Source organism: Octopus bimaculoides, chromosome 3 (genome assembly GCF_001194135.2).
Source record: "Octopus bimaculoides isolate UCB-OBI-ISO-001 chromosome 3, ASM119413v2, whole genome shotgun sequence".
Classification (NCBI taxonomy): domain Eukaryota; kingdom Metazoa; phylum Mollusca; class Cephalopoda; order Octopoda; family Octopodidae; genus Octopus; species Octopus bimaculoides.
In genome coordinates this window covers 73,984,598-74,007,323 of record NC_068983.1, presented here as the reverse complement: position 1 = coordinate 74,007,323, position 22,726 = coordinate 73,984,598, and the positions used below count along the sequence as shown (strand labels likewise).

Sequence of the window (22,726 nt, the reverse complement as noted above, 5' to 3'; positions counted from 1 at the left end):
ACTTTCTCAGCTTTATGTCAATAATCATTTCAATGGATTTCTTTTTATTTGCTTTGCTTTGTTTTCTTTTCTTTTCTTTACAAACAATAAAATATTCTTTTAATGTAATAAGTGTTTCTAATTGATGCACACACACACGCACATAAATTATGTGGTGGAGTATTGCTGATTAAATTGACCAGAATATTCAACTGGTTATTGTGGTAAATTGGCTCAGTCATAGGAGCAGTAAATAGAGTGACTTGCAGAATTTTATCCGAGTCTCTGCACACTGTTCAAATCTCACCAATATCAGTTATATATATATATATAGTATAGGACACTCAGTAAGTTGTCATAATAGAACTCAGAGTTTCAAATGCTGGAGCTAAGAGCTTTGAGGCATTTTCATCGGATATTTTGACGATAGACGCTACGAAAAAAAAAAAAACATTGAATAAAAGGGAAGTTACTCTAATAGGCATGAAAAAATATAGAATATAAAAAAAATTTTTTTATTTAAATAAAAAAATTTATCAAAAACATGCAACCACATTCTCACAATAGATAGAAACCTTCTGCGTTCATAAAATCTACATACATACACACTCACACAGACATGTGTATATATATATATATATATATACACACCCATACACACATTTACATGCTCATATGCACATCTCTCTCTACACACACGCATATACATATACATGTATATGCATATATATGTATAAATATATACACACATTGTACGTATATATGTATACACAATTTCATCCTCACATACATATATGCCTACACTTAAATTAGACATTTATACAAATAAATATACTCATACACAAACGTAAACATATACATATATGCACACTCGTAGAGGCATATATTCACATTCGCGGCATACATGAATTTACATATATGTAGAGGTACATCATCATCATCATCATCATCATCGTTTAACGTCCGCTTTCCATGCTAGCATGGGTTGGACGATTTGACTGAGGACTGGTGAAACCGGATGGCAACACCAGGCTCCAGTCTATTAATCAACACACCTACAACTGCAAATATACAAGCATATGTACATACAAATACGTATAAAGGAAGGAGACATGTGTATGACAGTCACCTTTATGCACCGTATGCAGTCTTACACTCATATACATACACATATATACACACACATACATTTAATATATATACTCACACATGAATACAATCACACAATTAAAAAAAGAAAAAAATGAAAAAAATATAAAAATATATAAAGCAATAAAAAATGTTAAGACATATGGAAGGCTTGTACAGGGACATAATAAAAAAGCAGGGTCTATCCGTGATCTTGGGGGGCCCAAAACCGTAACATATGTAGACATGATCCAAAAAGTTCAGTTCTTGAATTGAGACATGTAGTGGGATCTAATGAACTTTTCCAGACGAGCCATCTTTCCATATCACAAAGACTGCACTTCCCACTGCCGTTGGTATAAGGTTTACACTTGGCCAAGATCTTCCAGTGAATCTGATAGCTGACATCTTATTCTTTTAAGAACCATATATAACTGGATAATTTGTTCGTTTTTCTTTTATCCCACTGTCTGAAGCTTAAGGTGTGAATTTTTGTTTTATTTTTTTATATTCTATATCTTTTATATTTTTTTTATGCCGATTAGAATAACTTCCCTTTTATTCAACGGTTTTGTTTTCATAGTGTCTATCGTCAAAATAGCCGATGAAAATGCCTCAAAGCTCTTAGCTCCGGCATTTGTATACTTATATGCAAGCAAACTGAAAAAATTATTTCCTTTCTCTCTTTTTTTTTTTTTAATTAAATTATATTATATTTTTGTTCCTATTTTTACACATGAATATATACACACCTATATCAGCCACACACACTCACATATATACATATTTGAGTACTTGAATAAAAGAAAAAAGTCATGACAATGCAGATTTTGTTTTCTATAAAACAAATAACATTTATTTTATCTTACAATATTTTGAACATAAAAGCTCCTCTTCAAAGTGAAACAAATAATAACAAAGTTGAAATAATTTTTCAATTTCATTTTGAAATGGCTGCTTAGAATACAACAGCACTAAAGGAAACTTGGATATGTTGACTGGGATCTGTATCAGAATCTTTGCAGGCCTGTTGACTAAAAAAACTCTTTCCTATTTGAACAAAGTTTGAGAAGGAAAAGGAGGAGGAGGAGTCACAGAAATACAAACAAATTTGTAAGCAAAATAAAGAAAGTAATTAAAAACAGGAATAAAACACTCCTTCTACTTTACTATATAACTGTAAACTGAATATATCTATGCACAAACATTGTTGCATGTTAAATATCTATTCATGCAATCATAAAATAACAACATACATGCATATGTACATGCATACATGCATGCATTATATTTTAAAGTCATTCACTGAAGGTATAATTAGTCAAAGGGGTAAAAATACTGGAAGAATTCAGAGATAAACTATCAAACTTTAGTACATGACTATTCCTGTCAGGTCTGTCAATGTACACTGCATTTTCTGGTATAAAGGTTGACAGTATTTAGTGTAAGCATTTTAACATCTTTCCAAATCCTCATTGTTTGAAATTTTTGGTCCTCCAAAGTCACTTTGGTGTATTACAAACCAACCTACTGTTTGGGGCTGTAAATTTTGGTCTAAAATATTTGACTGGTATGCCAGAAAATATCATACACTGAGTAAAGACTTGTTGGCTTTGAATTGGTCATATTCCTTTGAACTATAGTAAACTCCACATGTATTCCAGAAGTTTTGAGACTTTTTAGGAGAGAGATTTATTTATTGCAAAGTACAAAACTCTAATCTACAAGGTAGGATCCTCTGACTTCAATGCCCTTGTTACAGCACTCCAGCCACTTCATGAAGGCCCCATGTAAGTCTCACAAAATGAAGGTATCCAGGACCCTTGTCAGTTTCCTTCATCTTCTCAATGTAGGGAGGACTGTATGGAGGATGAGAAATAGTTTTGATGCTCATCTCAAGTAGTTTATTACCAGAATGGAATTGTGGATTGGTGCATTGTTCTGGTACAGACACCCTGGTCTTTTATGACAAAATCTCTTCCTGAACTACCTCAAAACCTGCATAAAGTAGTCTTTGTTGACCATCTGGTTAGAGGGAACTCAGTGGGTGTAGTGGATACCATTGCTGTTGAAAAAGGGGATCCTCATGAGCTTTCTAGTGGACTTGCTTTGCCTGGCCTTCTTGGGTATCAGAGTGTTGTATAGTGAAACTGTACACCCCTCTCAGTAAAAAGTGGTAGTAACCAGCCATTATAAATAGACCAGTAGCTGATTGACAGAAGGTCAAAAGTACATGTAGTTTGTGTTGATAGTCATGTCTGTGCTGATATAGTAACTTTATTGTGGTACTGAGTGGACGTTATAACATTCCAACCATTTGAGGATAATAACACTGTATGACTGGGGGTTGTACAGTGCCAGATAGAACCACTCTATCAACGAATTTGGAATATAACAATATCTGTCAGAGCGACAACTGTTGTCAAAAGACAGATACAAAAGTGGTAAAAGACTGTTTTACAATAGAGAGCCAGGAGGCAATGGCCTCATGGACTTTGGATCATAGCAGTAGATCCTGCTTTCATCACAGGTCACCAAAGTCTCACGCTCTCTTGGATTGGAGGTAATGAGCTCAACCATCTCCCTACAGTCAACAAGTCTTTCCTCCTGTTCATCACTGAGCACCCTGGGAAGAAACTTTGCACAAATTTTGCTCATGTTCAGATCTTCATGATTAATTCTGTGTACTGTTGCTTCACCAACTCCAAACTGTAATCTTATTGTCTTCATAGACATACAATGAGCAAATTTTCTCAACCAGGTCTGATGTTCTGACATCCCTCCCATATCATCTTTCACCTCCTCTCTGCTGTCTTTGAACCTTTTGTGCCATTGAAAAACAGATGCTTGGCTCATAGAAGTTAATCCATAAGCAATCTGGAGTATTCAATATATCTCTGTAGTGTTTTTGCCCAGTATAACTCAAAACTTTAAGCTTTACATCCCATCTGCAAACTAGTCAACTGTGAAAAGCAGTGTTTTGCAGGGTGTGTTCAAAGTGCTGCTACAGTTATCTCCTTCAATCTGGAATAACAAAAGGTGGTAGTTCAGCTTATTAGATACATAGTAATGATATACTAAAATTACAATAATCTAGAACAGTTATTACAGCCTCTCCTAAAAAACACTTTTAAAACTTTTGGAATGCACTTCAAATATTCTCATGAAGAGGTTGTATGAAATTACCTTTGTGCTGGCATTCTTTGTTCCAAAGCAAAAATTACCAGTCAGAGAGAGAACATTTTGAAATGTCTTAAAATGGCTACTATGATTAGAAATGCAATTTATTTCAAGGATCCACTGACCACAAATAAGATCTTCATACCAAAAGGTCTAACAACAGAAACATTTAACTATTCTTAATCTGTAGTTTTCACCCTCTTTTTCTTCTTTTAAGTCAGTTTTGTTTTCATTTTTTTCTAATACCTAAGGAGTTTTATATACCTTTGACAGTTTGTCATGGCTAATCCAGCTTTATTTAGATGCTTTAATTAAATAAACAAATGAATGATATGTATATATGTGTATGCATGCATGTCTGTGTGCATGTGTATGTATGTATATAAAGGCCTGTGATATGCAGGACACTGACTGGGAGAACAATGCGTGTCATCGCCACAGATGGAGGAAGCAGGTTAAACAGGGGATCAACACTTTTGAGAGAGCATGTATCCAGCAAGAAGAACATAAGCGAGCTGCACGAAAGTGCACGGCCCGTATAGTGAATAGGGAAAGCTTGGTCTGCAATGTTTGCAGTTGTGTATGCATGTCAAGAGCAGGGCCCATTAGCCACCAATGGAGCCGCAAATGCAAAATATAAGTTTGTCCTAGAGCGCACAATGTTCGTGATGGTCAGCAATGGTCTTCCTTGGTCACAAGTGGACGGCCATCATGTATATAATAATAGACTCTGCCATCAAAGACAATGTACGAGCTTTTGTTGAATGACCTGCACAAATGAATTGTTTATAGTGACCAAATGTTCATGCTACACATTAACTCACTCTCTCCATCAAATCGACACTGCCTGAACAGATGCCATGCATCAGGTGTCAAAGTGATTGCAGAGCAATGTGAGATGAAGTGTTTTGCTCAAGAACACAATGCACCACCCAGTCTAGGAATTGAAACCATGATTACTAGATCATGAGTGCAACACCCTAACAACTAAGCCATGCACCCATGGATATAACATGTGTAAAGAAATGCATACACACAAACACAAACCGAAATGTTGTCCTAGATAACAACAGTATGAACCAAGGGTGCCTTTATGTGATCATTCAACCTACACCATTTCTCTCTCTTCTACACTTTCTTTCTCTCTCTTTCACTATCCCTCCTTCTTTATCCTTATATCTTTCTTTCTAATGCTGGAGAGTGAGAAAGATAAAATAACTCGTTCAAAAGACATAATCCCTTTGACAGAAAATGCTCTTACATGCAGCAGAATTGCTACAGTGTCCAATAGTTATGACTGGAGTGCCTTTTCTCATAAGTCTGCTCAATCATGGCTGACTTGAGACTAATCAACAACGACATTGCTATCAACATATATACAACACTCTCTCTTATCATCCAACTTGTCATCATCAACAACACAGATCAGTTAGTCTGCATTACCATTTCTACTGTTAGCATTACTGCAATCATCATACTGTCATCATCAGCGCCACCACTACCACCACCACTTCTGCCGCCACCACCACCACTATCATTGTCATCAATAGCATCATGTAAACACAAATTAAGCCTTTTATCATTTTTGTATAGTTTATGAATTCTTTGAACACATGACTAACAGCTTTTAATAACATTTTTGTCTGTTAATTTAAAATATGTACTTATATTGTTTTCCCTTTAGTTTCAAACTCATATGTTTAGCACTGGTGACGATGGTGGTGTGGTGGTAGTGGTGATCGTGGTGGTGTGGTGGTAGTGGTGATTGTGGTGGACAGTATAGGCATCTGTTGACGTGTATTAATTGTGTAAAATATTCAGTGTATGGGTAAATGAGAGATGTCTTATTTTGAGTACTGATGGAATGTTAAATGTGTTAATGTGTCTGTGGAGGTATGTCATCATCGTCATCACCATCATCATCGTCAGTTGGTTCGAGACTGGTGCATTTAATACGGGTTTTTAATACAAACTGTCAGATATTAATTACTACCACTAGCTTCTCGTTTTGTATAAAGATATAGTGTTTCTCTGCTGTTTCAAATACAAAAATCTGTCTCATCTAAAAGTCTCATAGCAATGAGAATAATTAAATTATATTTCAGGTTAGTAACCTTATCTTTATGAATAAAAAACAATATTAGGACACTTTTGAAAACCCTTCTCTCATATTTTTGAAGTAGTTTCTTTCCCTGTTATCTTCTCTCCCCACTCATACACCCCCTTTTTTCTCTTTCTCTTACATTCCTCCTTCTTTCTCCCTTATATATATATATATATATATATATATATATATATATATATAATTTGATAAGATTTTCTTGACTCTAAACTTCCTCATTAGAAATTAAATAATTTTTGATACTTACAAACAAGTACAGGTATTGTCATGTAGTTTCAGGTTTGGTCCCACTGTACACCACTTTGGATAAGTCAGCGTCTTCTGTTATAACCTTTGGCTTACTGATGTCTGGTGAGTGAATTTGATAGACAGATGCTGCAGGAAGCCTGTCATATATATATACACAAGGATCTAACAGTTTACTCGAAGTAGCAACCCTCAGCTTCCACAACAGCTTCAAGTCAGCTCCAGAGCCTGGGGCAGGCATTCTTCACTGTGTCCCTGGGAACATCTTCAAACAACACCTTGATCTTGGCCACCAGTTCAACCTTGGTGTTGCAGGCAAAGTAGTTGGTGTCTTTCTCAACCATGCCCCACATAGTAATCCATAAGATCAGAATTAGAGGAATTAGGAGGCCAAAAATTGGGGCTGGTAAAGTCATAGAAATTCTCTGACAACCACTTCTGACTCTTTCTGGGGGTATAGCAAAAAGTTAAATCCTAGTACCACACATATTGCCTTTCAGCAGCAACATTCTCCAGCCAGGGTTTGATCTCATCTCCAGCAGCTTCACATCGCCATTTGAATTGAGCCTAAGACTCTGTTCAAAGATGTGTGGCAACATGGCATCACCCTCACTGGAGACACATCATACTTTGGGGAAACTTAGTTTTCATGACATGTGGGTCATTACATGGATTGTAGGTAAGCCACCTGTTGTTCTGGATGTTGTGCAACTGCTCCCGGCAGAAATTCTTTCTGTTTGAGAAGAACCAGATCATCCCTGGGTCAACAAGATGTCTCAGCTTGTTCAGGAGTTTTTTCTTTACCAAGTGGTTCGCATTGGCCTTAGCTATCAAAATTCATCTCTTGTACCTCTTGTACAAGTGATAGTGAAGGCCTTCATTCATGGCCAGCTTTATGGTGGTGACTCCAACATACATCTCCCTCACCAAATCCTGAATTCCCTTTTCAGATCTTCCATCACCTTGTCCTGCAGTTGATGGATGAATTCCAGTGTGCAGACTCAATCAGAATGCCTGTTCTGTCCCCTACAGCTTTGTAGTCTTCATTGCAGCTGTCCAAGTCATGTCTTACGGCCTTTACACTGTTCACAGAGCACTGAGTCATGATGTCAGCATCTTGATACCCAGTACAAATCATCATGATACAGGTAATTCTTTTCCAGTATTCAGATGGCTTCCAGTCCTCCATGTCAGCTAACTTCTTTTCAACTACATCTTTAATCTTTATGCTCTCCAATGCCATTGATGTTTCACCAATATATTAAGTTGTTCCTGAAAAAAAAGGTGGCATAAACGTTTGACAAATTTAGCCTGAATGCCGTGTGTGTGTGTGTGTGTGTGTGTATACGTGTGTCATTATCATCTTTTAACATCTATCTGTCTTTCATGCTGGCATGAGTTGAATGGTTTGACAGGATCTGACAAGTTGAAAGACTGAGTCATATCCCAGTGTCTGCTTTGGCATAGTTTCTTCAACTGGATACCCTTCCCAACATCAACCACTTTAGAGTGTACTGGGTGCATTTTCTCTTCATATAGCTCCCAAAATTAAGATCACCTCGACTAAGTGATGCTTTAAATTATTTTCAACTATTTTTTGGTACATATTTAAGATCATTTCTGGAATAACCATGAAATTTAATTTTTGCAATAAAAGGGTTAATTTGCCAGTTACAACTAGTACAATTACTTCCAGCTCAAAGTCCTTATACTTTGGTAATGTCTGTTATCTTCCAGAAGAATTTTGATTAAAAGAAATCATGATGCTTATCAGAATGTACAGGCGGCGAGCTGGCAGAAACGTTAGCACGCCGGGTGAAATGCTTAGCGGTATTTCGTCTGCTGTTACCTTCTGAGTTCAAATTCCGCCGAGGTTGACTTTCCCTTTCATCCTTTCGGGGTCGATAAATTAAGTACCAGTTACGCACTGAGGTCGATGTAATCGACTTAATCCCTTTGTCTGTCCTTGTTTGTCCCCTTTATGTTTAGCCCCTTGTGGGCAATAAAGAAATAAAAATGTACAGTGTTTCATTTTGGTCTGTGTTCATGATATCAGGGTGGCTCTTTTTCTATCTCTTTATCAGTCTCGACATATTCCATAGTATCATAGCCATTGATACATACTAGATTCAAACTATATTGATATTGTTTATCATCAGTTTGCATGTGGAAGAATCTGCATGTTACGCAATTACAATCTCTTATCATTTACATGTTTCAGTCATTCAGCTGTGGTCATACTGGGGCACTAACTTGAAGAAATTTAGTGAAACGAATCGACCACAGAACTTATTTTCTTTCTTTGTTTGTTATATCACACGTGCGGATGACCTCTACACAACTACTCAACTCTCACTTCCAACAACTCTATGTCTAGTCTACCGACGGCTGTGGCTCGCTCTACGCAACACTTTTCATCTAGCTATTTATACATAGTGGACTAGCCTACTTATCGCCTGGGGTCGTCCACACAACAGTTTGTAAAGCTTGGTACTTATTCTATCGGTCACTTTTGTCAAACCACAAACTTATAGGGATGTAAACACAACAATACCAATTGTCAAGCAATGATGGGGGACAAATATTGACACAAAGACACACATGTAGACATATATATTTATACATTCTCACCAAACAGCAGGATGCATGGTTGTTCCTAAATGCAAAGTCCCTCCTTGGTGAAGAATGTACCCCACAGCATAGTCTAGTCAAAAGTGACTTTAGACTCCAAGCCAAAAGGATGCCAAGAAGCAAACCAATTTGGAAAAGAAGGATTTGGAAGCTAAAGGACCTTTCATATGGTCAGAGATTTAAGGACATCCTAACTGAGAAATTGAGAAATGAAAGGGAGGAGGAGCTACAGACTTGTGACATAGAGGGCAACTGAGAATTGTTGAGGAATAGCTTGATGAGTGCCACAGACCAGATCAGTGGCTGGTGCAAAATTCCAGTGGAATGCCTGGAAGAATGGGGGTAGCAGGGTACTGTGTCAGATTGCCAGAAGGGATGCTAGGATACAAATATATCTAATCAAGGGAGAAGCAGAAAAGAAATGTTCAGTGACATGAGGACCAAAGAACTAAAGTGTTTCGGATTGCAAGACAGTGTGTGAGAGAAAATTGTGATGTCACAGGAGAGAAACGTGTCCATATGGATGATGGTGCACTTGCATGTAATGATTCTGCAAAAAAGGAGGCTTGGAAATGCCATTATGAAAGATTGCTGAACACAGAGAATGAGTGGGAGGAGGAAAGTCTGCCAAATGTTGACCCAATTGAGGGACCTGCTACCTGAATCAACAGTTCCTTGGTAGATAAAGCAATTAAGGATATGAAAACAGAAAAAGCCCCTGGCCCATCAGGAATAACTGCTGAGATGCTTAAAATATCTGCGATGTGTGTTATAGTCTAGGTACCTATATTGTTACCATCAGGTGGTTCATGAATGAGTCATATCCAATGACTGGTGTAGCAGCACCATCGTCAACTGCCACAAAGGTAAAGGTGATGCTTAAGATAGAAATAATTACAGAAGTATCAAATTGCTGGGTCAGGTGATGAAAGTTATGGAGAGAGCCATAGCCCAACTAGTTAGGAAGATAGTTAACTTAGATGAGTAGCAGTTTAGTTTAGTGCCAGGGAGAACCACTACTGATGCTATATTTCTGGTGAGACAGCTGCAGGAGAAATACATAGCCAAAGATAAACCTCTGTACTTAGCCTTTGTTGACTTGGGGAAAGCCTTTGACAGGGTCTCCTGATCCCTTATCTGGTGGTCAATGCAGAAGTTATGGATAGACAAGTAGTTGGTGAGAACTGTACAAGCTATGTATAGGGATGCTTCCAGTAAGGTGAGGGTTGGCAATGAGTCCAGTGAAGAAATCAGAGTACAGGTAGGGGTTCACCAAGGATCGGTGATCAGCCCCCTCTTATTCATCATAGTCCTCCTGGCAATAGCAGAGGAATATAAGACAGGCTGCCCTTGGGAGCTCATCTATGCCGATAACCTTGTTCATATAATTGAATCATTACCTGAGCTAAAGAAGTTTCAGGTATAAAAGCAATGTCTAGAATCAAAGGGCTGTAGAGTTAACCTAGCAAAAACCAAAGTCTTAGTGAGTAGGAAGACAGACAAATCACAAATCCCTTCAGGTAGATGGTCCTGCTCAAACTGTAGAAAAGGTGTAGGGAGAAACTCCATAAGATGCACCCAGTGTAAGCTTTGGACACATAAAAGGAGCAGCAATATCAGAGGAAGGTTAATAGGGAAACTAGCTTTTGTATTTGAAAGATATACAAGTACAATAAACGCTGAAAATGAGCAGAAAATAGACTCCATCAACTGCTTTCGTTATCTAGGTAACAAAGTTAGTAATGGAGGTGGATGCTCCAAGAGCATAGTTATGAGAATAAAATTAGGATGGGCAAAGTTAAGAGAGTTTCTACCGCTGCTGGAAACAAAAGGCCTCTCTCTCAGAATGAAAGGCAGATTGTTTGATACCTGTGTGCGAACAGCAATGCTGCATGGCTGTGAAACATGGACTGTGATAGCTGAGGACATGCGTAGGCTTGAAAGAAATGAAGTCAATATGCTTCGCTGGATGTGTAATGTCAGTATGCATGTTCAACAGAACGTAAGCATCTTGAGAGAAAAGTTAAGCATAAGAGGAATAAGATGTGGTTTGCAAGAGAGACAACTGCACTGGTATGGTCATGTGATGCATATGGACGAGGACAGCCATGTAAAGAAGTGCTGATATCTAACTGTGGAGGGAACCTGTTGTAGAGGTAGACCCAGGAGGACATGGAACTAGGTGATGAAGCATGATCTTCAAACTTTGAGCCTCACAGAGGCAATGACTAGTGACCAAGACTTTTGGCAATGTGCTGTGCTTGAGAGGACCCATCAAGCCAAGTGCACCCATGCTGGTGGCATGTAAAGAATACTTCACGCCTTCCAGCGAGCCAGGCCAGTCAAACCATCCAACCCATGCCAGCATGGATAACGGACGTTAAATGATAATAATGATGACACATACATATATATAACAAGCTTGCTTCATCTTCCATTCACCAAATTCACTCACAAGACTTTGGTCAACCCAATGCTATAGTAGAAGACACTTGCCCAAGGTGTCACACAGTGAGACTCAACTTGGAACCATTTTGGCTGGGAAGCAAACATCTTACCACACAGCCACTCCTGCACCTATTATAGCTACCTAATAATATATGTGGATATATTTTGTCTTTACAAAAATCACCCATAAATTATGTTAATTTATGTCAACAGCAAACTTTGATGATTGCATAGTTAGCAGTTGACATGAATTTCCATTTTATTACTTAATTTTAGCATTGTTTCGTGGTTTCGGTATTAATCTTACACATCTAAAATTAGATTTGTTTTTACATTTATTCCCGATCTTTTGAGTTATTGCTGACTTTAATATTGCTTCACTTCCTTTCTGTTGAATATTGCCGGATGCTGGTCACAGAGAAGTTTGTTTTCTCCATTTTTTCTTGCTATTTTTGTGAGTTTTGTCTTGATTTTATCCTTCATATCTTTTACATTGTTTTGGTCTTATTTAAACCTTTTCTTTAGCATCATTAACCCCTAATGTGTCCAATGTTTTCCTATCTTTATCTTTTACTTGTTTCATTCATTTGACTGCAACCATACTGGTGCACCACTTTGTACTTATTTTGCTTTTTTAAGTTTGCTACTTATTCTATTGGTCACATTTGCCAAACCACCAAGCTACAAGGACATATAAAAACCAAAACCAGTTGTTAAGCACTGTGTGGGTCAAAGACAAACACAAAGACGATGCCAATGTCACATAACTGGCACCTATGCTAGTGAAAAGCACCCTTCAAACGTTGGGCTTCACAGAGGTGATGACAAGTGACTGAGGCCTTTGGCAATATGCCAGTGCTTGAGAAGACTCATCAAGCTTAGAGAAATCATAGTTGTGGCTGATACCAGTGCCATGTAACTGGTACCCATGCCAGTGGCACGTAAAAAGCACCCATTACACTCTTGAAGTGGTTGGCTTTAGGAAGGGCATCCAGTTGTAGAAACCATGCCAAATCAGATTGGAACTTCGTTCAGCTTCCCAGCTTACTAGTTTCAGTCAAACCGTCTAACCCATGCCAGCATGGAAAGCAGATGCTAACTGATGACGGTGATGATGATAATGAAGATGGTATATATATCATAGACTTCCACACAGATTCCTTCTACCAAATTCACTCTTTATATATAGAAAATCATTTTTTGTATTACCCATGTTACCTTATCCTATACAGTGTAATTTTGCTTGCTTCTAGGAATCTTTCAAGAACCACAATAATTACTTTGTAATAGTTATGTTTACCAGGCCCCCTTCCTCTCTGTTTACACATTAAGACTATGCTACCCATATCAGATTTAGAACAAGCTTACAAGGTAGTGTATAGTTTCCTAATGCTTCAGTTAATCTGACTTGCAATTTATTACTGAATCTGAATATTATGACTGTCATAGCCAAGTGTATTATATTTATAATCTCACCTCTCCCACACAGCTTAAGTTTGTTATATTAACATAGATATTCTGCAGAGCTATACCATCTTGAGGCATCTGCTATCAACTGCATTACTGTAGCACAATAGTACCCTGCTTACTATGGAAAACTATACCACCACGAGGTACCTACTAACAACTGCATTACTATAGCACAATAGTACCCTGCTTACAATGGAGAAGCATGCCACCATGAGGTACCTATGAAGAGCCGCATTACTATAGCAAAATAGTACCCTGCTTACTATGGAGAACTATATCATGAGGTACGTATGAATAGCTGCATTACTATAGCACAATAGTATCTTGCTTACAATGGGAAACTATACCATCATGAGGTACCTATGAACAGCTGCATTACTATTGCACAATAGTACCCTGCTTACAATGGAGAACTATACCACCATAACATACCAAGAAACAGCTGCTTTACTATAGCAAAATGGTACCCTGCTTACTATAAAGAACTATACCACCATGTGGTACCTACTAACAGCTAGCTACATGACAGTACTACACAGTAATCACTGTATCAACCAGACTAATGGATACTGCACTTCCTTGCATTGTTGTAGCTTTAAAATGATGCCATCATACTGGCTGGATAAGCAGGCCAATGTTATTTCTCAACAGAATTCCAATCCATTGCAGGATTACCTATTTACAGCTGAGGGGACTGGAGGAGCATGAGATAAAGTGTTTTGCTCTAAAATACAATTACTGCTGGTCATGGAATTGAAACCATGATCTTGCAATCATGAGTGTAACACCCTAACCATAAAGTCACATGACATCATGCTAAACTGTAGCACCATGCATGAAGTGGTAAGTCTTGTGAGTGAAAGTGGGTAGAAAGAAATTTTGTGTGGAAACCCATCAGGTGGTGCTCCAGCATGGTCACAGTCAAATGACTGAAACAAGTAAAAGAATAAAGATGAACTGTAACAGCTTTGTCACATATTGTGCTTGACTGATTTGGCATCATCATCATTTAACGTCCACTTTCCATGCTAGTATGGGTTGGACGATTTGACTGGGGACTGGTGAACCAGATGGCTACACCCAACTCCAATCTGATCTGGCAGAGTTTCTACATTTGGATGCCCTTCCTAACGCCAACCACTCTGAGAGTGTAGTGGGTGCTTTTTACATGCCACCAGCACGAGGGCCAGTCCGGTGGTACCGAAGAATTATATTAAGAAAACATGTGTCATAGATGGGATATTCAGCCATTCACACGTTACTTTAATAAGCAGCTAGGTTAGTTAATTGAACAACTGACAGTTGTCAAAACCAACAGAGGATCAATCATGTCTGAATAGGAAGCCAAGATTATCAATGATGGAGCACTTTAGACCATAAAGTTGCTCAGTCAGGCTGACATAGAGGGAAGGGGCAAGTGTTCAGGCCAACCAATACCTTGTGAATAAATCTGATAAGTGAAAACTGTGAGGCAGTCCATCGTGTACATATGGATCAGCTGCAACTATAGTGAAATACATATCTGTCATTTTTGTGGTTACTTCTGGAGTGATTTTGTTTGACATACAGTAGAACTGAACTGAAAATCATGTCATTGGGAAGCAAATATCTTACCACACATCCATGCCTCTGTGTGTATGTGTGTCTGTTCTCTTCACCATCTCCTGACAATTAGTTTTCCTATCATAGATAAATATATTTCTATTTCAGTCAAGTTATTTATTCTTTTTAATGAGAGAATATTGATTCTTTTTAAAAGTATTTTCCTTTTATTTTCTGTTTTGGTAAAAAATTTCTTTGAAAAATAGAGAATAAAAATATTTTGATGCCATTATTTGCATTTATAATTAGCAATTATAACTTACATCCAGGGATTTAAAAACTAAAAATGAAAACTATCTCCCTTAAAATAACTCTGATTCATTCCCATGTATTATTATGTTGTATTTCCATATGCCAACATAACAATGAACAACTTAAAATACTAGCTAATGTGAGAGCCTCTATGTGGTCATTTAACCTGCAAGAAACAACAGCCCAATCTCCTTCCTATTGCATCATTATAAAAAAAAAAGCATACATTGGGTAGTGAAACATATGAGGGGTACCCAAAAGTAACCGGAAATGTTATCTGAGGGATAAACTTGTTGTAGTTCAGGCTTCTGCAGCTAGACGCCACGTGATGTGACCCTCAAGCATCAGTCTGTCAACCGGCAGCATCGTGTGGTGTCATACTGCCATGTGGTGTGTTTTTATTTTACAGTGCTTCTTCCCTGTTTGTCAATTTTTGCAATGGCTGAAACAAAGGAACAGCATGCTTCCATGAAATTCTGTTTTCTGCTGGGGAAAATGGTGACCAAAATAGTTGTCGTATCTCAAACAGCTTACAAGGATACTGCCTTGAGCAAAACACAAGCTTACAAGTAGTTTCCCTGCTTTAGGAATGGTCACTTGTTGTTTGAAGACCAACTTCATTCAGGACAGCCATCGACCTCCCAAATGAAAGAAAACATCATGAAAATTCAGGAACCATCACCAAACAATTGATGAGTTTGTTATGACCAGTGTGTACTGGAGCTCTTGTCAACAAATTTTGAATAAGGAATTGCAAGTGAAAAGAGTTGAAGCAAAATTTGTGCCTCACTTGCTCATGGAAGATCAAAAGCAGTCATGACCGAATGCATGTCGTGAACTGAACTTGATCCAGTCCTTTTTTCGAAGGTCATCACTGATAACAAAACTGGTGCTACAGAATTTCCAGATGTAGAAGAGGTGAAGGAAAAAACAACGGAGGCATTAAAAGCCATCACTTTGCAAGAGTTCCAGCACTGCTTTGAACAGTGGAAAATGTGTCTGGACTAATGCATTACTTCAAATGGAGAATACTTTGAAGGTGATAAAAGCGTAAACATGTAAAACTAAGTGAATCAAATAATATTGCAAAATTCCAGTTTCGTTTGGGTACCACCTTGTATGCTGTGTCCTAGAATGTGTTTCATTATAAATTTGCTTAATAACAGCTGATCTGGTGCCAAGCAACAATAGTTACAAATATATGGCAATAAGAAAATCTTTTATGCAGTCACTCAGTTTGCTAGAAATAGAAAGTTCACACCCTACTGTTGTAAAAATCTGAACAATGTATTCATAGATATACAAAGAGACATTCACAACTGAAGTGTCTTTGATCACAGGTCTACTCAATCAAAATTGGCCTGAGTCTAGGCACCAACAATGGTTAAAATTACTAAAATATGAAATTTCATATAACTGACAGAAGTAGTAAATCTATTTGAGAATAATTACTCATTATATTCTAAATGATAATGAGAAAAATTTATTGTGTAGGAAGTTGGATTTAGTTATAAAATTGAAAACTCAGTAACCAACACTAATTAATTCTTTCTTCCATATGCACAAGGTCTGAAATTTTGCGGGAGGGAGTCATCAGTTACATTGGCCCCAGTGTTCAACTCATACTTATTTCATTGATGCTAAAAGGATAAAAGGTAAAGTCAACCTCAGGGGAATTTAAACTCAAAACATAAAATCTGAAGAAATGCAACTAACCATTTTGTCCAGCATGCAAGCAATTCTGCCAGCTTGCCAACTTTTAAGCTTAAATAATAAATGACCATGACGAGATCAATCTTAACTAACTGATATGTAATTCTTTAGCTTAGGTATTTGTGAGCTTCGTTCTTGTCATGTTGGAGTATTGTGTCTTATTCATTGCATTGTGTTTTGTGTGCATGTTTGTATATATGCACGTGTGCTGTTGTTGTTGTCACTGTTGATTAACACCAAGCCAGCTCTAATTGGACAGATCTTTGATGAAAGTTACTCCAGCATTGTCACCCAATTTTAGATTTAGACTTCTTTTCAAGAAGTCTCTGAGAGAAATTTGGCTGCTTACAACCCCTGGCTTCCTATCTAACTACTAAGCATTACTTTGAGAATCAGCCAAAAACCTATTTCAACTCTATTGCTTTCATTGTCGTCATTGTTGTCGTCGTCGTCGTCATCATCTTCATCATCATCATTATCATCAACATTTAATGCCCATGTTCCATGCTGGCATGAGTTGGATGGTTTGACAAGATCTGACTGGTTGACCTCCATTGTCTGTTTTGGCATGGTCCCCACAACTGAACTCCCTTTCTAATGCTGACCACATTAGAGGATGTGCTGGGTACATTTTCATGTCATTGGTGCTACTGAAATTGCCCAGTAACTTGAAAGACAAGACTCCTTGATTAAGAGGCTGCTCTAAAAGAGGTTATAAACTATTGAAGATGATTAGCAAAGTTTAATCTGTTTTATACATACCTGTCCAATACCACTTCTTGGTTTCAGATAGACAACCACTGGTCTTGAAATTTTCATATTTCAATAAAAGACCATCCATTGTAATTCCATGTAAGAAACTTTTGTTAGGTTATATTCAAAATAACAAATTAACACAGCAATGAACATAAAATATTGGGTATTTTACAAAATACAAACAAGTTTATAAAATCATACAAGCTGTACAGCTTGTTAAAAATCTTTACCAAGAACCATTTCATACTTTTGAATCGTTAGTATTTTAGTTTGTTTAGTAATAACAGCCACGACCATGCTGGAAAACTGCCTTCAGTGGTAAAGAGTTCGACAAATGTCATGCAAAAGAAAAGAATAAAATTTTTAAAAAACAGCAGACAAACAAGTACTTATCATCATTGTTTATCTTCTACTTTCCATGCTGTTATAAGTAGTCCAATGAAATATTATTTCTCACTGAAAAAAAGTTTATTTCTTTACATAAAATACCTTTTTAAGGTTCTTAGTAATTTTTTTAGTCTATATAAATCAGTGTTTTTTTAACATTTTTCAGTATTTCTTCCTTTTTCCAGTTTATCATCCCGATTCTTTACTCACATATCATCAGGAAAATGCCTTGTATACACCACAATTTATTGCATAACATTAACAGCTTTATTTTAATTTAATATTGGCATCATTAAAAGATTAGCATTAAGGAAAATAAATCAAATGAAAATAAATGCAAATAATGCAGAATTTTTCAATATGAAAACAACTTCTCCATTGAAGTTTTCAAAGTTTTTATTGATATCCTAAAATCTATCCTCAGACATAAAATTTCCCTCAGGTTAAGAATTGCTGATCTAAATTTGAATTGTTGATAAGATGATAACTTTTCAGACTAATAATGATTTCAACTTTAGAGATGAGAATTCTTTTCCCAATATTTATGTTGACACTAAATTTTATATCACCATCATCACTGCCATCATCATCATCCTCATCGCCATCATTGCTGCCATCACCATTGTTGTCATCAACACTATTATCACTGTTGCTGTTGTCTCATCTCTAGAAGTGTACAAAGTTTCAAATTTGATTCAAACCAGGTACATCTCCAAACTAAGAGCAATGACTTACTGATACACTATTACCCAACGTTTAGAAATAAAGATTCTTAGTTCAAATCCAGTTTGGTTGAATGTACACCTCCATACATTCTGGAATAAATCACCTAACAATGATCACAAGCCAAAATAGTCAACACATAGCGTGGATATGAATATTAGAACATTTTTTACATATCAAATGATGAGGTTAAAAGCCAGAACAACTACACTACATAAATGAGATATTTATCAATGTTATTTTACATAGGAGACCAGTAAATCTACTTTCTTGATGTCATCAATGTCATCTAAGAGAAAGGCGATTCCACTACAGCTTGGCATCAATGTCAGAGCATACATGACTGTTAGAATGCAAAGAAATGGAATAGATACAGCAAGGCATCTCATCCAACCCTGACAATTTCATCAATCTACAGTGCTGAACTGGTACTTTACTTATTGACCCCACTAAAATGGATGAACAGATGAAAGGATGAACATTAAAGTTAACTTTAATTAGATTTGAATCCACAGTACAGAAGAGCAGGAATAAATACCACAAGGTATTCTATCTGATGCTTGAACAACTCAGCCAATTTGACATCATAAAAACAAAAAGAATACTGCAAACATGTGCTCTGGAGAGAAGCTTTTCAGTTGCAGATCCATAATCTCATGAGATGCACAGTGATCTCTGGTTATTGAGATTGAAATGTTATATCAGAGAACGATAGGTCCCTGTCATTTGACAATGGGGATTCACTTGTCAAATCAAATGAATTACCTACTCCTGAATTAATGTAAAAGCGGCTGAGCATTCTACAGGCATGTGTAAAAAAAGGTAAAGTTACTTTTTCGAGTTGTGCCAATTCATAAGGGTCAGTTTCCTGGTTTGCATGGTGTATAGATTCCCTACCTGGATGAGACACTGGTCCATTGTGGGATTATTCATTTTTGCCAGCTGAGTGGACTAGAACAACATGAAATGAAGCATTTTGCTCAAGAATACAACGCATTATTTGGTACAGGAATTGAAACTACAATCTTACAATCATGAGTCCAACATCCCCAACCACTAAGCCATGCACCTCCACCCAGACGTGTACCATAAATCTAATTCTCAAGAAAAATCAGCATGACACATTGTATAACAAGGCTGTACCTTTTAAAATACAAGGACTGAACCTGAAACCATCTGGTTGAGAAGCAAAGTGCATCACCACACAGGCATGCCTGCCCCTATAACTTTAGTTATACCTGTGCATATATATATATATATGTATATGTTTATATATGAGAGGGTAACCAAAAGTAACTGAAAACACCCTCTGTGGGACAAGTCTGTTGTAGTTCAGGCTTCCACCACTAGAAGCCACTTGATGTGACCCTCAGACATCTGTCTGCCAACCAGCAGTGGTGTGTGAAGTCTTACTGTCACATGATGCATCTTTGTTTTGCAATGCTTCTTCCCTGTTTGTTAATTTTTGCAATGACTGAAAGAAAGGAACAGCATGCTTCTATGAAATTCTGTTTTCTGCTGGGGAAAACAGTGGCCGAAACAGTTCTCATGCTTCAAACAGCTTACAAGGATGGTGCCCATGTTTTAGGAATGGTCACTTGTTGCTTGAAGACCAACCGCATTCAGGGCCAACATCAACCTCCCAAATGAATGAAAACTTCATGAAAATTCATGAACTGACCTTGGAGAACCACTGCTGAATAATTGACAAACTTGTTGATATGACTGATGCGTCCTGGAGCTCCTGCCAATGAATTTTGAGTGGGGAACTGTGAATGAAAAGAGTTGCAGCAAAATTTGTGCCACGCTTACTCACGGAAGATCAAAAGCAGTCACGACTGAATGCATGTTGTGAACTGAAAGAACAGTTGAAAACTGATCCAAGCCTTTATTCAAAGGTCATCACTGGTGACGAAAGGTGGTGCTATGGCTACAACCCAGAAATGAAGCAGCAATCAAGTCAATGGAAGCATTCAATGTCACCACACCCTCAAAAAGAGTGTCAAGTGAAGTCCAATGTCAAGATGATGATGATTTGTTTCATTGATGCAAAAGGAATTGTCCACGCAGTATTTGTTCCTCCTGGTCAAATTGTTAACTAGACATTTTACTTGGCAGTTCTGAAGCATTTGCAAGACGCGATAAGACAAAAACACCCCGACCTGTGACAAAGTGGAGAGTGGTGGTTTCATTACAACAATGCACCTGTGCACACCACCTTGAGTATGAGACAGTTGTTGACTAAAAATGGCATGACCTCACTTACCAACCTCTCTATTCACCCATCTTGCTCCCTGCAACATTTTTTGTCCCTCCAAATGCAAAAAAGTCCTTAAAGGAAAACGTTTGCAGATGTGGAAGAAGTGAAGAAAAAAAACCATGGAGGCATTTGCAAGAATTCCAGGACTGCTTCAAACAGTGGAAAATGCATCTGTACTGATGCATTGCTTCAAATGGAGAATACTTTGAAGGTAATAAAAGTTTAAACATGTAAAACTAAGTGAATAAAATATTGCAAAATTCCAGTTTCTTTTGGGTACCCCTTCATATATATATATATATATATATATATATATATATATATATATATATATATATATATATATATATATATACAAAGTTATTCAAAAAGAATGAACCGATTTCATTACTCAATATTTTAATAAGAAAAAGCAATAGAAAACTCCAGCTAAGTCACAAGTATTTACACACAATCAACTTTTATTTCCTGTCTTACAAGTGTTCAATGCAGCCACCACCTGCAGCATGGGCAACATCAATGTGATAAGAGAATTCCTCCCAGACACATATCTGCTTGGCCTGCAAGATCCCCAGACCTCAATGTGTGTGATTTATTTTCTTGTAGGGATAAGTAAAAGATCGTGTTTATGTTCCACCACTACTCACTAACCTCGATGACCTTAAACATCGAATAACAACAGCAATCAACTCGATGGATCATGACATGCTGATACATGTCTGGGAAGAATTCTCTTATCACACTGATGTTGCCCATGATGCATGTGGTAGCTACACTGAACACTTGTAAAACAGGAAATAAAAGTTGAGTGAGAGTAAATACTTGTGACTTAGCTGGAGTTTCCTATTGCTTTTCCTTATTAAAATATTGCATAACCCTGTATATGTGTGTATGTATGTATGTATGTGTGGAGGCGCAATGGCCCAGTGGTTAGGGCAGCGAACTCGCGGTCATAGGATTGCGGTTTCGATTCTCAGACAGGGTGTTGTGAGTGTTTATTGAGCGAAAACACCTAAAGCTCCACGAGGCTCCAGCAGGGGATGGTGGCGAACCCTGCTGTACTCTTCCACCACAAATTTCTTTCACTCTTACTTCCTGTTTCTGTTGTGCCTGTAATTCAAAGGGTCAGCCTTGTCACACTGTGTCACGCTGAATATCCCCAAGAACTACGTTAAGGGTACACATGTCTGTGGAGTGCTCAGCCACTTGCATGTTAATTTCACGAGCAGGCTGTTCCGTTGATCGGATCTACTGGAACCCTCGACGTTGTAAGCGACGGAGTGCCAACATGTATGTATGTATGTATGTATGTATGTATGCATGCATGTATGTGTGTGTGTGTGTATGTATGTATGTATGTATGTATACATGTATGTATGTATGTCTATTTCAAATTAAATTATAGTTTAACATTATGAAAATCAAAGCAGTCATAGAAAGATGACAAAACAAATCAAGAAAAAATAACAACAATTTGTATATACGTTTTTTTTTTACAGTAATTTATATGATTCCATAGAAAGGCAAAATGCCTCAGATTTATTGAGAGGAAGTGGGTTTATGAGAAATGACAGTCACGCCTTTCTGAAAGGCATTAAACAACATTAACGAAACAACCAATGGGAGATTGGAAACGGTTCACAGATTGAAGAACTTCATGGAAACAATGTGGGACCAGAAGACGGTCCATAACATAATGGCTTTTTGTTATCATATATAGACTGTAATGAAAGGTGAATAGAGCATAAATGTATCACTTTGGTCAATGAATGTATAATTCCCTTTAGTTTTATATGGATGCATCTGTTTGAATATGTATTCTCATACAC

The 22,726-nt window shown here is 37.3% G+C and overlaps 1 long non-coding RNA gene across 1 annotated transcript; it reads right to left on the bottom strand.

The window, feature by feature from the left end:
• Positions 1-1,935: 1,935 nt before the first annotated feature.
• On the bottom strand, positions 1,936-21,145 carry LOC128247300 (uncharacterized). The gene is made up of 2 exons (XR_008263672.1): positions 6,657-21,145; positions 1,936-4,131 (listed from the first exon to the last, which is right to left on the bottom strand). It is a non-coding gene; the product is annotated as an uncharacterized LOC128247300 (long non-coding RNA).
• Between the last annotated feature and the right edge of the window lie 1,581 nt (positions 21,146-22,726).